We start from the raw sequence: 7,650 nt of genomic DNA on the forward strand, positions 1-7,650 counted from the left end.
CCAAGATCAACATTATACACATTAGTATAATCAATAACCATTAGTGCATAAGTGATTTTCTTTGGTTTAAAATAAGTGTTAGCTCTATTGTGATAGTACTCATTGCTATAGTGTTCAGTAACAGGAGTCTCCATGTCTCTCCAGCTTCTTATCAGAAAATGCATTTTCAGGTCGGGATACCAATTTGATCCAATCACAATCAGGATAGAGTACACAGTCAGGATACAGATCCAAAAAACAAGTGGAATTGTAATTTGTAAGTTATGACACAAAGAAATGAGCAGACAAAATTGGAACTGGAACACTAAAAATTTAGCTGATAAATGGCTACTCTCTCCTGATTGGCTGAAATTTTCACCTACCTGAAAATGTATTTTAGGCATGTTTAGCAATAAATGGTAAATGGTGCATTTATATAGCGCCTTTATCCAAGGCGCTTTACATAGATTGTGCATCAATTCACCCATTCACACACACATTCATACACCGATGGCGGCGGAAACCATGCAAGGCATCAACAAGCACATCAGGAGCAATTGGGGTTCAGTGTCTTGCTCAAGGACACTTCGACACTAACTCTGAGGGAGCCCAGGCAATGTGTTGCTACTTAAATCAGTACATATGGAAGTTTTTAGCTTGTTTTTCTTTTGTCATGTTTTCAAAGTTAGACAGGTCTGCCTGTTGCGGGCTCTCTCAATGGTGAGACTGTGCTCTCGGAGTATATCGTCAAGGATTTCATTTGATTTCGAGCCAATGTGCTCAGGTAATGATATCCTGTCACTGTTCAGGGCCAAATAGCATTCCAGTTTGCTTCTACCTTGCTCATAATTACCGCCTCCTACAGACCTGGGGCTGCAACTATCGATTTATTTTTCTTTAGTTCATTTTTTTATTTGTTATCCTGGCCTGGAACACATTGAATTTTTGCGCTGACAGACGATCCACAATCCCACTTGATAACAGTGCGTCTTTGTTTTTGCTATAACAGATAAATCCTACGGCTCTTGGAGATAAGCTACTTCATTGCAGAGAAGAGATGCTTGACTATGATCTTTGTTGATGAGATCATACACAGTCAAATCCTCAGTTGTAATTTATCCATCTGCAACTGTGTACAAATCATATTTGCACAGTCTGAGTCAAATTAAAACTCCGGATTTTACTGCGTAGGGAAAAACAAAAGGACACCATGGGAACCATGAAAGTGTAATTGCACTTTGATTTTAAGCTCATAGAACTGGTCGATAGGGCTGCAACTATTGGCTATTTTCTTTGTGATTATTCTATCAATTACAGTAAAAAAAAAAAGATTACCACAAATGACCAGACATATTGACGTAGAATTCAAAGATTTTTTAATTGAAATTCATACATTGAACCAAAAACGAGATGCATGAATGCATGAACGTTGCATGTAGATAATAGGACGGTTGTAATCAGCAGGTGTGATCATGTCTGATCAGTTCCTCTTTTGGGGAATTGATGGTCAGACTTTCATAGTTCTGCTGCTTCAACGTTCCTCTTGCTTCCATTCCATTCCACCTGAGAGAGCTGGATACACACACAGGATGATGGGGACGATTGTGTACGTGTGAGTATGTGTAATCCTTTATGTGGGGGTAGTTGTGATATATGCAGAGTTTGTCCTAGTGTTGCACCTTTGCTATTTTAACTTTTGAAGAAGAATTTCGCCTATAATGAAATGCCCAAAATAGGGAAGCCAGGTTGAACACAATTTCAAAGATTAAAACTCTATTATTATTTATGTATAATATATATATATATAACATAATGCTGGGTTGTGGTTTGGTTAAACTCAACAGAAGGTCCTCGTTTGTGGATTGCTGAACCTAGAAACCACATCCTACCAGGTCCTGGTAGGATGTGGTTTCTAGTGTGTGTGTGTGTGTGTGTGTGTGTGTGTCATTCCAGCTCTCAGTCTAGCCTCAGGAGGATCCACACTGGGAGACCTCCAGTCTGGCATGTGGAGTAGACGGCTTCGGTCCAGAACTGAACCCCTCATCCTCCACACCTCTCTCCTTACTTCCCTCCTTCATCCCTGTACCGACAGACAAGACAGACACAGACAGAGTGAGAAGGAGAGAGAGACATTATTTTAGACATAGGCATATTACCGTTTCCTGTTGTCCACACTCCTGATTAACACCTGTGTTAGATGCACGCACGCACGCACGCACGCACGCACGCACGCAGATCAGCTATTATATTGTCACGTTGTAGGTTGTATTCTCTCTTACTATTGTATTCTGTGTTCAGTAATATCGATCTCCATGAGAAACATTAGCTTTACAACCAACCTGTCATTCTGGAGTTCTGGGTAGGCAGATTGTATAGTAGCTATTAGCCATGTAACTGTGTGTTATCTGCCTTATTATATTACCTTTTCTCATGTTTTGTCCCAGAATGGTGCTTTACACTGGACTTTCAATCAACCTCGCCTCTCTAGTGAGCTTGCCATGATCCAACACTCGTGTTGGCATGAGTAGACAGCACAGTAGTACACCAATAAAGGACGTGGAACAGACCATGATGGTGCGCTTAGTAACTCAGTGTTCTCACTATGATTCATCTGAAAGGTGGAAATGTAATCCCTGAAATGGAAAAAGGGTTTCCTGTCACGGGGCAACCCGTGCCCTATAGACAGTAAGGACTTTGCATGCACACACACTGCACAGCTGCTTCCCAATGCATTCAACAGCAAGCCGGCTGGGAAGGCTGCTTAATAGTGATGTTGCATGTTTTCCTTACAAGGCTATATATCTGAACATTTGCAACAGGAGGACTGCAAGAGTTTTAAAGGTGTATTTATTGACACTGTGTGGGGAAATGTGATTATTTGTGGGTCACCTGTCTCTCCTCTGCAGTGCTGACAATCCTGTTGATTGGAATGGGTCAAGCACTGTAGAGGAGGGGTGTATGTTGTGTCATCATTCATTTGGCTTTATTATCTGTGAATTAATTGGTACCTGGAGAACATTATGGAATATATTTATTATATAATGATATTATGTCCTGATTGTGTAAAGTAACGTTATGGGCCTTAGTTAGCCTTGGTTAAGTTATAAGAGTTAGCAATCAGGTGATTGTTTGCCTCACCTGCTAAAAGGTGTGCTACAGGTGAAGGCAGGAGTTCAGTCCTTGCTTGAGGCTAGTGACAACATCCAGGGGAGAGCTACCAGGGCCTTTGTATTTATAAGGTTTTCCCTGTTTATAGTTTCTTAAGTTCCTACTTCCTGGTTTGTTTCATTTTCTTTATTAAGTAAACTCGGCAACAAAAGTTCGGAAACTTAACTTTGGTCCATTATTTCTCCACTTCAATTGGTATCGTATTTTATATAATTTGTCATCTTTACAACGAGGTATAGATTGTAAGGATCGGGCGCGAATGAACAACATACCTAAACGTGTGGGTAGCGCCTCCAAAGAATGAGACAAAATGGCAAGTGCTTGGTATTCAACCCTTTGCTACGAGTTGCTTAGTGGATTGGATGATTGCACTCTCCTACAGTAATAAGGTGGTCACAAATGTTATGGCCACAGTAAAATAAATCTCTTCACTCCATTTCATTGTAATGTTATATTCTTCAAAAAGGAGGGTTATCATTCACTCATAGCATCAAATGCTAGCTATGGCTTTCTCTAGCAGTTTCCTAAGCCAAATCTAGTTGGTTTAAAGGGGGTACTTGGATTCAGAAATGAGGGAAAGGGGTACTGAAGCCAAAATCGTTCTAGGGGGACCGCAAAATACATACTGCACACAAAGATGTCTACACAGTACACACAGTAATGACAGTATGTTCATGTTGTGTTCGATCTAGTAGTTTTTATCACTATTAAATGGACAGGTTTCATGATGTCTTGTCTTCCAGGATGAGGCTCTGTGGGAACGTCTATCTGTCAGACTCTGACCCGGTCATATGATGCAGTGGTTGGTTTCTCACCTTTGGCCTGTTTACATGATGCAGTTGGTTTCTCCGGTTGGTCTCCTCCTGCGATTGCAGCCCGGATCTTCTGCGCCACGTAAGTGCAGGCTGGGGGGAGAGACCCATTTGGTTACATAAGGATTACTAATGGATAAATGAACACTGTGGATTTTACTGTGCATACTGCATTATAATCAGAGTCCTTATAGTGAGCACATTGAAAAATAAGAGATCAGAAAAAGTGAGATATGTCGTCTTCTTTTCTTTAGAGTAGCCAATTTAGTCGACAGATTCGACAACTGCTGACTGCTGTTGGCTCACCTGCCAGTGAGGAGTCCCCACCGGGATGAGGTAGACTAGAGCCCAAATTCGCCCTTCTCCTCCCGCTCAACATTCCCAGCTGACAGGTGCCGCCCCAGCCCATAGGAGTAGATGCAGTCACAATGTCACCCTTTGTTCATATTAGATTAATCATTAAGATCTTTTTTGGGGGCTTTTCTGCCTTTATTGATAGATATAAGAGGATTGACAGGAAAGAGAGAGATGGCCGGGGAGACATGCAGACCTTGAGAGACATCACTCTCACTCAAGGTCGTCATAAACGGGACTCGAACACGCAACACGCTGTCAGGCCAGAGGCTATGTAATGTGTGGCATGCTCCTGGACCACAAGGCCAGCGGGCGCCCCATCATTAAGATCTTAGTGTTTAGCCAATTATTTGGGCGCCCACTTGCAGTATCCTCACGGCTCACCAGTGGGCCCCGGGCCACAAGTTGAGAATAACTGCGCTAGTCCACCTGGCTCTCATTGACGTCAATGAGTGCATTCCATCAAACTTTCAGCTGCCGTTTTCCTCCCAGTGCCTGCCCTGCTAGGACATAGACCTCTCCTTGTTCAATATTCTTCTTGAGTGTCACGAGGAACTGCGGTTCTGATCCAACATTCTGTACATTCCACACAGCAGCATACGTCAACACGTGCTTCATGCATTTGTCCTACATCTATCATGTGTTAATTAGCGCTGCCAGCAAATCTCTTTTGAATGTTAACCAAATACAGGCTGAAAATAGAATAAGGTCTGAAGGCCTATTCATACTCCAGTTTTAGGTGATCAGGTGACCACCGAAAACTACAATATGACATCATTCACCACTCACCCAAACACATCTGTTTTTACTAACCACCGGTGGTCACCTCATCACCTAAAACTGGAATATGGATAGGCCTTCATTGATACTCCAGTTTTAGGTGATAAGGTTGACCACCCCGAAAACTACAACATGACGTCAGGCTACAGTGCGACTCACCGCTCACCCGAACACATCTCTCCATTTTTACTAACCACCGTTTCAGTGGTCACCGTTTCACCTATAAAACTGGAGTATGCAAAACATGGCCAGCAAGTACACACAAAAAAACATCTGTAATTATTTATTGAGGCAGAGGGACTCTAGGAAGAAATATCTGGTGGGATTATTATCGTGATCATTCATTATTACTACTACTACTAATTGCTATGAAACCTGCAAAACCTGTCAGTCAGTCACGCTATGGCCGTCAGTCTGTCACGCCTCATGACACATCACTCTCCATATATGGCCGTCTGCCCGTCTCCATAATACTCTGGATACAGTGGATACATGGAGAAGACTGGATCATCACCTAGATCTGCATATATGGAGCCGGCCAGCAACTTTACATCTGACCTCTTAGATCTCCACATATGGAGCCGACCACATATGGAGCTGACCTGTTCTGACAATCCATATGTTGATCCTACCCCACCCGTCCTTCCTCTTCGATGTCCCCATTTTGACTGATACCTGTCCATTCATACTCTAGACGGGCCCGACCCAAAGTTATATCAGTGCAGCCCGGCAACTGGCGAAAACTAGAGTTCTCAACAGGCCCAAATATTAAGGGGGGAGTCTGATTGATTCGAACTGTTTGCTCCTCGCTGGCCATGATTCACATTGGCCTTGATTCTTTCGCACCCGAGTACACTTCATTCAACTGTATTCAATGCTTTCACATTGCAGCGATCCGTATCCGGGTACACTTCAATCGGTCCCGATGTGGTCCCGGGCACAGTTGGGTGATCCGCTCCCGGGAACGGTATGCAGCATTCACACTACCACAACATCTGCCAAGTGGTCCTGAGTGCGCATCCGGGACCATAGTGTGAATCCCCCCTTAAGGCACGGCCTTACCTGGGCCCTCAACAAACCATGTACACTCAAGAAACTGCCCCCGCTGCCACCTTTGGATCTCCATATATGGAGCTGACCTGTTCTGACATTCCAGATGTTGATCTGACCTCACCAAACCCTGTACACTCAAGACACTGCCCCCACATATCTCCATATACGGAACTGACCTGTTCTGACATTCCATATGTTGATCTGACCTCATCAAACCCTGTACACTCAAGACACGCTCCATATATGGCCAGTACATAATTCATTCCATGTTGATCTGACCCCCCAGATCAACAGCGATCGCCCAGCAGTCTGCCGTTACCCAGGCGGATGCGTGCACGCGACCTCGCCCTCAGGTACTGATAGTATAGTATTCCCTTTTGTACAGTTTTTTTCTATAATATTTTACTTGAATAGACTACATGAAAACTGTGACCAAACTAACCAGCACAGAAACTTCCAGCTACTATTTATTTAGAGATGTCAACTCAGTTCTTTTGCTCTCTGCAAACATTTTAACAACCATGGACTTTTTCAAGAGCTTGAAACTCATCTGTCATTCATATATGCTGAGTCATTCAACACAAACTGTCTTCGTTTTGATGTTATTTTTCTTTTCTTTTTTTAAATCGGCCATGCTTGGTTATACATTCCTACTGACCTTTCACTTGTTTGTCAACTGCTAGTCACTTCACAAGGTGTAAAATAGGCTACACAAAACTTTCAATCAATAACTTTTTTTCCCCCTTTCTTTTAAGTGTCTCTTACTTGAATAGTAGCTGAACACTCACTGCAACTCAACTGTAGTTTTGTTTTATATCTGAACAGAAATGTGGTTCTTTGAACATTTCTTCCTAAATTGATCCAGAAAAAAAGTCCACAAGACCGATTACAGTCAATTTTACTTTGACTGGGGTCCCCCAGGGCTCCTTGCTTGTTCCCTCTACACCAAATCTCTTTGCTGAAAATGGCACATAGAAGCTTACATGTGTTGCGACAGTGAGTGTGTCTGTGACACAAATACAATGAGTTTGTAAATTTGGTATTTTCGCCGAATAGCCTATTCGGCGAAAATCCAGAAGTGTTCAAGTGGTTAAACAAATATACCAACAGTGTTCAAAACAACAAAAAGTAAAGACTTACCGTTGATGATCAGTCACACCATTTCACAAAGATTGAAGTACCAGCAGGTTAAAACCCTGGTTTATTATTTAAGGTTTAGGAGAAAATGGTTTGTTTGTCTCGTTGTGGAAGCTCCCAAGTGTAATAATCTACAGCTGCTGCCCTTCCTCAAAAACAAATGTAACCCCTCCCCGTGACAACCCGACCGCCCTGACACGCCCCCTGACAACCTGACCACTCCCCACCCCTGGGCCCTGACAGCCTCTTGCAGCCAAGACATTCAGCTTGTTAGGGTAGTGAGAGGTATTTTTTGTCTGATTGATAAAACTGTTCACATGCATATAGCCTGGGTGAATCTTCTAGTAATGTATTAAACACGGCCTCA

General features: G+C 42.8%; 1 long non-coding RNA gene across 1 annotated transcript; it reads right to left on the reverse strand.

The window, feature by feature from the left end:
• Positions 1-1,338: 1,338 nt before the first annotated feature.
• LOC306935777 lies at positions 1,339-7,447 on the reverse strand. Its single transcript, XR_013791424.1, has 3 exons — positions 7,287-7,447; positions 3,963-4,052; positions 1,339-2,059 (listed from the first exon to the last, which is right to left on the reverse strand). It is a non-coding gene; the product is annotated as an uncharacterized lncRNA (long non-coding RNA).
• Between the last annotated feature and the right edge of the window lie 203 nt (positions 7,448-7,650).

Source organism: Electrona antarctica, assembly GCF_951216825.1.
Source record: "Electrona antarctica genome assembly, chromosome: 13".
Lineage (NCBI taxonomy): Eukaryota > Metazoa > Chordata > Actinopteri > Myctophiformes > Myctophidae > Electrona > Electrona antarctica.